This window comes from Gossypium arboreum, chromosome 13 (genome assembly GCF_025698485.1).
Source record: "Gossypium arboreum isolate Shixiya-1 chromosome 13, ASM2569848v2, whole genome shotgun sequence".
NCBI lineage: Eukaryota > Viridiplantae > Streptophyta > Magnoliopsida > Malvales > Malvaceae > Gossypium > Gossypium arboreum.
Genome location: NC_069082.1, coordinates 104,301,655 through 104,311,652, shown reverse-complemented (window position 1 = coordinate 104,311,652; position 9,998 = coordinate 104,301,655). Strand labels below are relative to the sequence as shown.

The 9,998-nt window shown below is 34.8% G+C and overlaps 1 non-coding gene across 1 annotated transcript; it reads right to left on the bottom strand.

The window, feature by feature from the left end:
* Positions 1-8,169: 8,169 nt before the first annotated feature.
* On the bottom strand, positions 8,170-8,276 carry LOC128287322 (small nucleolar RNA R71). Its single transcript, XR_008278022.1, has one exon. It is a non-coding gene; the product is annotated as a small nucleolar RNA R71 (small nucleolar RNA).
* Positions 8,277-9,998: the final 1,722 nt, after the last annotated feature.

Sequence of the window (9,998 nt, the reverse complement as noted above, 5' to 3'; positions counted from 1 at the left end):
TTTATTTAGATAAATATAAGAGAGAATTTTAAAATTTGTGAGGAATTGAAGAGATTTGAGTAGTTTAATTTTTTTAAATTTTATTCAAAGTGTTTTTTTAATTTCTCATGATTTTAATTTATTTAAAGCACACAATTTCATTATAAAATAAAGAATTTAAATTTCAAAAATTAATTTTATTTATTACAATATATTTTTATTTTATTAAAGATATTTATAATTTTTACAAATTTAATAAATCCATATTATGCTATTTATTTTAATATTATTTTTATATTGATAAAGTTTCAATAATTTAATTTTTATAAAATAATTATTTATCCAAACAAAACAATTACAATTCAAAAATTTTAAAATGTTAGCTTTTTAAAATATCTAAAATTTTAAAATTTTACGATTGAAATTTGAAGAGGAAAAATTGAATTCATATAAATTTTGAATTTTTTTCTTATGTATATTTAAACAAATAAATTCACTCTTGAAAATTAAAAATTTAGAAAAATTTAAACCCTCTTTAAATCACTCCATATTATATATATATATATATATATATGAAGAGGATACATTTATATTGGTGTAACTTTATAGTGATTTTTACACTCTTGTATAACTTTTATACTATTAATATTTTAACAATTCAACTATTCTATTTCATGTTCCATTCATGTAAATTATGCATGTCAAATTCAGAGTGAATTTAAAATTTTTAACTATGGTTTATATAAAAACTTTCAACCATTCAATAAATATTAATATATAATATTTTGGATTAGTATAATAAAGATATCGGATCAATTCAAAATTTTAAATGCATGGCGAGTAAAATTATATAGATTAATTCAATGGTTGGATTGTCACTTGTTCGAAAATTGCCCATCAAACCTAAAATCCGTGTATTAGGTGGGTAACCAAAACCAGAACCAAGGTAGGTAAGGACCACAATCCAATTTTTATAACCCATCTTGACGAAACCACCCGAATTTTTCCTGGAGTAACCAAAGGGCTGGTCCCAATAACACTTATCTGCAACTCAGACTGACCCAACCAGCTGGATTTACTCAACAAGTTCAAAAACCACCACAAGTACAACCTTTCAATAGTTTGGAAAACCTATTGAAGGCATATATGGCAAAGAATGATGCCATTTTAAGGAATTTGGAGAATCAAGTGGGTCAACTTGCATCTGAACTTAGGAACCGACCACAAGGTGCTTTGCTTAGTGATACGAAAAATCCAAGAAATATGGGAAAGGAGAATTGTAAAGCATTGACTCTAAGGAGTGGAAAAACGATACAACCCAACACTGTCGAAGTTGTAGAGGAGCCAACGGATGTTCGTTATAAAGTGGAAGTTCAACTGAGTGTTGAAAATCCAACTCCACCAGAACCAAAATTTGCAAAAACTAATAAGGTAATTTCTAACCCAGTTAATTTTGATAAACTAACATCTTTGTTAGACGCAGAAATGTCACAGCAGACAAATTGTCCAGCACAAGTAAATAATCTTCCACCGCCCTACCCTCAAAGACTTCAGAAGTAGAAACAAAAAGTCCAGTTTACGAAGTTCTTAGACGTACTCAAGCAACTTCACATCAACATTCTGTTGGTGGAAGCTCTTGAGCAAATGCCAAACTATGTCAAATTTATAAAGGATATCTTGTCCAATAAACAGAGACTTAGAGAATTTGAGCCAATAGCTTTGACAAAGAAGTGTAGTGCATTACTGTAAGATAAGCTACCCCTAAAATTAAAGGATCTAGGATGTTTTACCATACCCTGCAATATCGGGAAAACTTATTGTGGTAAGGCATTGTGTGACTTATGGGCAAGTATCAAGCTGATGCCCATGTCCGTGTTCTAGAAACTAGGGATAGGGGAACTTAAACCAACTATGGTTACGCTTCAGTTAGTAGATTGATCCTCAGCACATCTGGAAGGTAAAATCAAGGATGTATTAGTACGTAAAGTTATCTTTCTTACTAACCTTGTTGTTTTAGACTTTAAAGTAGATTAAGAAGTGTCAATCATCTTAGGAAGGTCTTTCCTAGCAACTGAAAAGACCTTTATTGATGTGCAGAAGAATGAGCTTACCATGCGTGTTCAAGACGACCAAGTAATATTTAACATATTTAAATCTATACGATTTCCTAACATAATTGATGAATGTTCTATAGTGGTTGAGTTAGAGGAATTAGCCGCAGAATGGGAACTCAATTTTACTAAGGACACATTAGAACGAGTTTTAATGTTAGATCCCCAAGAGATGAGGTAAGGAGAAATATTAAGCTTTGCTTGAAGTTAGGGAGAAACATTAAGCTTTGCTTGAAGCTAACTCAAGGGGATTTGTTCCTCAATCCCACTTTGAATCATTGGAATTAGCAAACTAAAAAATTTCCAACCAAAAGCGTGAATCTAGGAATCACCTAAATTATAACTTAAGATACTTCCTTCACATTTAAAATTTGTTTATTTAGGTGACGCCTCTACTTTGGCTGTGATTATTTTAGCTAAGCTAACTAAAGGTCAGGAAGAAAAACTCATTGTGATGCTGAAACAATTTAAGAAACCTATCGGATGGACCATAGCCAATATCCGTGGTATTAGTCCATTCATGTGCATGTACGAAATCATCCTAAAAGGTGGTGAAAAAGGAATGGTTGATGGAAAACAGAAACTGAACCCCATTATGAAAGATGTGGTGAAAAAAGAAATTATTAAGTGGTTAGATGTATGTATAATTTACCCCATTATGAAGGATGTGGTGAAAAAAGAAATTATTTAGTGATTAGATGCATGTATAATTTACCCCATCTTAGACAGTTTATGGGTAAGTCTAGTCTAGTGCGTGCCAAAGAAACTAGGCATTATAGTTGTGGAGAACAAAAACAATGAGTTAATACCGATTAGAATGGTTACAAAATAGAGAATCTGCATATATTACCAGAAATCGAACAAGGCAATTCAAAAAGACTACTTTCTTTTTTTTTTCTTGGATCAAATACTAGATAGACTTGTAGGGCGAGACTATTACTGCTTCCTAGATGGATACTCAATGTACAACCAAATCACGGTAACATTGGAGGATCAACACAAAACAACATTCATATGTACATACAGTACATTTTCCTTTAGACGTATACATTTTGGTTTATGTAATGCTCTTGCTACATTTCAAAGATGTATGATGACAATTTTTACTGACATGATGGAAAGGTTTTTGGAAGTTTTTATGGATGATCTTTATTGGTACATTTGACACTTACAATGACTGTGTAGCCAATCTAGCAAAGGTACTAAGGCGATGCGAAGAAACAAATCTTGTACTCAATTGAGAAAAGTGTCACTTCATGGTACGAAAAGGTATTATTTTGGGATACTGAATAATGAGACAAGGATCGAGGTAGATAAAGCAAAGGTAGATGTCATTGAGAAACTCTGACCTCCAACATCTATAAAGGGTGTTAGGAGCTTTTTGGGACATGTTGAATTCTATCGGAGATTCATCAAATACTTTTCCAAAATTGCTAAAACCTTCTACAAATTAATGGAAAAGGACACAACATTCAACTTTGATGAAGAATGCTTGAAAGCTTTTAATGATTTGAAGAATTGGTTGGTTTCAACACCAATTATTGTCACACTAGATTAGGAATTACCATTTGAATTAATGTGTGATACAAGTGACCTCACGGTAGGAGCTGTAATGGGCCAGCGAAGGAAAAAAATATTTTCATTCCATCTACTACGTAAGTCAAAATCTAACGAGAGGTCAACTGATTTACACGGTAATAGAAAAAGAGTTACTTGCTATTGTATTTACATTTTACAGAATCTGATATTATCTTGTAGGTACCAAAGTGACCGTCTATACAGATCATTCGACAATTAAAGACTTACTTGCCAAGAAACATGCTAAGCTAAGATTGATCCAATGGGTACTTCTATTTTAAGAGTTTGATCTAGAAATTCAATATCGAAAAGGGGTAGAAATTCAAGTAATAGATCACTTATTCAAATTAGAGTCGTAATAAGGAACTTCTCCTCTTATACCCATTCACAAGACATTTTCGAATGAGCACATGCTTAAGGTAAATCACATGCATAACACCCATTGGTTTACTGATTTACTAACTATTTAACCTGTGGTTTGATGTTGCTTGGGAAGATGTATTAGCAAAGGAAAAAGTTTCTCCATGATGTCAAATACTAATTTTGGGAGGACCATACTTGTTCAAACAATGTGGTGATCAAATGGTCAGGCGATGTGTGACAAAAAATGATGTACATGGGATTTTATATCATTGTCATACAACTCCAAGTGGGGGACACTTCAGAGGATCAAGTACTGCGTCCAAATCTTTACAAGCAAGATTCTTTTGGCCAACTTTGTTCAAAGATGCGTATGCCTACGTGAAAGATTGTGATCGATGCTAAAGGAGTGAAAACACATCCAATAGAAATGAGATGCTATGAACAAACATTATTGAGATAGAACTATTTGATGTTTGGGGTATTTACTTTCTTGTTCATTTTCCTCATTCTGATGGTAACAGGTACATACTAGTAGCAGTAGATTATGTGTCTAAGTGGTTTAAGGCCGAGCTAGATCCGACAAATGATGCCAAAGTAGTGATGAATTTTTTGCAGGAACATGTGTTTACAAGGTTTGGAACTCCTAGAGCTATCACCAGTAATGAGGGGTCCTATTTTGTGAACAAATGGTTGAAATGTTTGCTCGATAAACATGGAGTAAAGTTCAAAATTGTCACAGCTTACCATCCATAAACAATGGGCAATCTGAATTGGCGAATAAAGAGATAAAAAGTATGCTCGAGAAGGTAGTTTGTCCAAACCAATGAGACTGGATGATGCCTTATATGGGCCTACAGGATAACATACAAAACACGTTTAGGGATGTCTCCCTATCAGTTGGTTTTTGGGAAAACCTATCATTTGCCCGTGGAGTTAGAAGATAGAGCTTGCTGGGCTCTCAAGCAACCCAATTTGGATCTCAAGCTTGCTAAAGAGAAATAGATGCTTCAACTTAATGAGTTAGACAAATTCCGAATGTTCTCGTATGAAAATGCCAAATTGTTCAAGGAGAGATTGAAAAGATGGCATGACAAACACATCTCATTTCGAGAATTTGAAATAGGTTAGCAAATTTTATTGTTTAATTCCAAATTAAAGTTCTTTCACTATTCATCAAGTTTTCTCATATAGGGTTGTTGAACTTTACGGTAAAAAAAGGTAAATGCAGAGTTAACGCTCAACACTTGAAATGTTACTGGGGTGATAAAATCGAGTGAAATAAAATCTCATTCATTTTATTAGATTCTTAATTTTCTATTCTTATTTTTAAATAAATGACTTAGGTTATATTTTCTAGACCATTATGTTAAAATAAATTCTATCTAGAAAATTGAAATTTAAGCAGGACTGCCTGTGCCCCCTCTAATCTTTCCTGGGAATTGATTTTAACATAATTTTTTGAGAAAATATTTTCTAAGTGGAAAAATAAATTTTAATTTGCTGAGTAAAAGGATCAATTTTGATCTAAGTGTTAATTTTTTGTTTTCTTTTCAAATTATTTTTCAGTATAGGTACTTAATTAAATTGTTTTCAATAATTAGCCTATTCTCTGTAAATATTTTAAATAGCTAAAATAAAAATACCCTTCTACTTATTTTACTGAAGAGTTTCATTTAAACACTTTCATACTTACACTTTAGATACCATCACCTTTATTCAATTACCATAAATTATCTCCACTGTTGGCCTCTCTCCCATAAAACCCCTACTATCGCTAGCCTTACCCTTTTCTTTTCTTCTCCACTGTTGCCAACTTTAGCAAATTTTGCTGTATCACTGTTGGTCCTTTTCCTTCCTAAACTGCTAGCCACCGTAAGTGATAACTAGGCAACCGAGTAGTACCTTGTACCCTCTCCCACTATGCATTGCAACAATCTCCTAACCATCACCAAAGAAGTTGCACGCCTTGTTGCACCTTGCCCTGCCCTTTAACCCACCATTCGATTATTTACCAATAGCCACCATAAGCCATCACACCTACCAAATCCACCACTCAACTTGATAAATCGTAATTTATACATATTTTTACCCAATGCCTAATGCATTTATGGATGGTTTCTCCTTAAATTTGGTGAATTCAATGCTTATAATCCTTTAATTTCATGTTTTATACTTAGGAGAGCATAGGAGAGTAAAAAGAGTGAGAAATGGGCCGAGAACGGAGAAAATGGACCTACATGGGAAAACAACACGGCCTGGACTTCCTCACACGGATGTGTCACACGGGCGTGTCAATTTGGCAGGATCGAAGCACGACTTACACGGGCGGATCAAATGCTCGTGCCCATTTAACAGCCTTGATCACGGCCTTCAATAATCGCATACGGGCGTGTCACACGGGTGTGTCCCTGTCTAACCCAAGTTTAGTCCAATTCAGAAAAGGCTAATTTTGAGGGCTCTTAGGCATTCCAAAGCCTATTTAAACACTTGAGGAGGCACTTAGGAAAGGGGATACAGAGTAGGAAGCAAGGAATTACTCAAGGAAAGCTGATTGATCCATCTCAAGAGCCGGATTCATCATCAAGACTGAAGATCTCCCTTCAAGTTCCTTCAGGAGTTTTGGGTTTTCTTATGTTTTGTTATTTTTATGCTTTTGAGATGTTTTCTTTCATAAGTATGAACTAAACCCCTAAATACCTAAAGGGAATGAAACCTAAGACAGATCTTGTTATTATTATCTGAATTGTATGATAAATATTTGACTTGTTCTTAATTATGTGTTCATAATTCTTGTTTTGTTAATCCAGGATATTGATTCAAGTTAAGCTCATATTCAGAGGAGGAATAGACCTTGTCTAAGAGTAAATTCGTCATAATTAAGCAGAGTTGATTACGCGCCTAGAGATAGGGTGACAAGATTTTACCGGATTAGGGTGAAACCTAATAAGGGAATCCATAGATCGAGTTAATGCAATTCTAGAGTGTTAATTAGAAAGAGATTTCAGTTATTCAACCTAGGGTTAGACGTTATTAGTCTCGAGAGAGATAATAATATAACTTAGGGATTTCTACGGATCAAGTCAAATGAATAAATCGTCTGATTTAGAGTCAAATAACAAGTGAAGTCTAGGTGGATTTGTCCTTAGGTATTGTCTCAATCAATCGAATTTTCCCAAAAGTATTTCCCAAGTTTTTCTTTCTGTGCATTCTTAGTTAGTAATTAGTTTAGACAACCATACCTCTTAAATTTTAGGCTAGATAATAAAAAGGAAGTAAATACTAGTACTCGTAGTTCCTTTGGGTTCGACAATCCGGTCTTGCTAAACTATACTACTGTTCGATAGGTACACTTGCCTTAATCATGATAATAAGTTAGTCTCAAGAATGTTTCATTTATAAATCTTTAAAACCTGTTACGAATATCACGCACCAAGTTTTTGGCGCCGTTGCCGGGGAGTTAGGATATTAGGAAAACTCAATTTTTATTACTTTAGCCACTTTACTTTTATTACAATTTAAATTTTTATTTTCTTTTCTAATTTTTCTCTTATTTCCTTCTGACAGGTTTTTCTAGTTTATGACCAGAAGAAACCCATCAGGACTACTACTTTTTGGTGGTGAGATCGACCGCACAGTTCGTAGAAACCAAAGAGAAATAAGGCAAAGCCTAAGATACACAAAGGACGATACTTCAACCACAACCGGGGAGATGGCTGAAAACCAAGAAAATCCGCTACCTCCTGCGATTGCTGTTAATCAGAATCTTGCTCTGCGCACTATGTATGATTATGCTAAACCTTCTTTAACAGGAACTGAATCGAGCATAGTTAGACCGGCTGTAGCCGCAAATACTTTTGAACTGAAACCTAACACAATTCAAATGATACAACAATTTGTTCAGTTTGATGGTTTGCAAGATGAGGATCCCAACGCTTAGTTGGAAAACTTTTTGGAACTATGTGATACATTTAAAATTAATGGCGTTTTTGATGACGCCATTCGCCTTCGTTTGTTTCCCTTTCCATTAAGAAATAAGGCTAAAAAATGGTTGAACACGTTGCCACGGGGGTCAATCACTACTTGGGAACAAATGACCGAAAAGTTTTTATTAAAATATTTTTTGCCAGCTAAAATGGCTAAATTACGTAATGATATTTCTTCCTTTGTGCAGATGTATTTAGAAACATTCTACGATGCATGGGAGAGATACAAGGACCTCTTGAGAAGATGCCCTCACCATGGGTTACCACTTTGGCTATAGGTTTAAACCTTTCATAATGGCCTGAATCCTTCAACTCAACAAATGGTTGACGCAGTTGCTGGCGGAACCATCAATAATAAGACACTTGAAGATGCCTATGAATTTATAGAGGAGATGTCACTGAATAACTATCAGTGGCAAGTCATGAGGATAAAGCCAACGAAAACAGCCAGCGTTTATAATGTCGATATGGTTACCATGCTCTCTAATCAGGTAGAACTCTTGAATAAGAAAATTGATGGTTTCCTTTGTTCTTCATAGGTTCACCCAGTAACGCAATGCGAAGCAAGTGGAGGCAGATCAAACAGTTCAGAATACCCACCTTATGGACACAATATGGAGAACAAACAGTTAAATTACATGGGTAACAATCATCGATCTCAAAACAATCCCTATAGCAATACTTACAATATAGGTTGGAGGAACCACCCTAATTTTTCATGGGGAGGCTAAGTGAATCAGAGACCACCACCTTTAGGCTTCCAACAACTACCCTACTAACAAGAGAAAAAACCAAACCTTGAAGAGATGCTAACAAAATTCATCTCAGTGTCAGAAACTCGTTTTCAGAATACCGAGACCGCACTCAAAAATCAACAAACATCAATCTAAGGGCTCCAAACTCAGATTGGACAGCTCGCTAAGTTGATTTCCGAACGACCACATGGTAGCCTGCCAAGCAACATTGAATCTAACCCAAGGGAGCAACTTAATGCGATTGCCATTCAAGATGAGGAAGGGCTAGTTGCAAAACCAAGGCCAGAAATAGTGGTAAGCATAGGTAAGGATGAGGTAGGCCACAATGAGCCAAAGCCAGTGATTACAGAATATAAACCTCGCGTGCCATACCCCAATATGACAAGGAAAGACCACTCAGATGAACAATTTGGTAAATTCCTTAAACTTCTAAAGAAACTACATATTAACTTACCATTTATTGAAGCCCTTTCACAGATGCCAAACGCAGTCAAGTTTTTAAAGGAGCTTCTGGCAAATAAACGGAAGTTAGATGAAGCATCGCATATGGAGCTGAACGTGGTCTGCTCAACCATTCCACAGAATAAGCTGCCTAACAAACTAAAAGATTCAGGGAGTTTTACAATTCCTTGTTTAATTGGTAGTTTAGATTTTAATAATGCGTTGGCTGATTTAGGGGCTAGTATCAATGTTATGCCTTACAAATTATTTAAGCAACTAGACCCAAACAAACTAGGATGAGTATTCAATTAGCAGATAAAACTATTAGATTTCCTAGGGGTATTATTGAAGATGTACTCGTTAAAATCGACAAATTTATATTCCCAGTTGATTTCGTTATTCTAGACATAGAGGAGGATAGCAACATCCCCTTAATTTTAGGTATTGACGTTCGCACAGGTGAACTCACACTTCGTGTGGGAGACGAAACAATCACCCTTCAAGCCCGTAATTTGAATAACATATCAAAAATAAAAAGGTGACTGTACAAATCATTTGGCTAAAACTAACTATATAGTGCAACCTTCTTTGTATAAAACAGGTTCGAAGAACATACATAAGCCAAGCAACAATAAAGAACCTATCCATGAAGAACGAAGGTTAAAAATCGAGGAGCTAGATGAATGGCAGACACATAAACTGAGAAAACACGATAAACCAAAACCACACCATGAGGAGCTTAATTCTTCCAAAAATTAGCTTAAAGTTGGAGACAAAGTACTACTCGA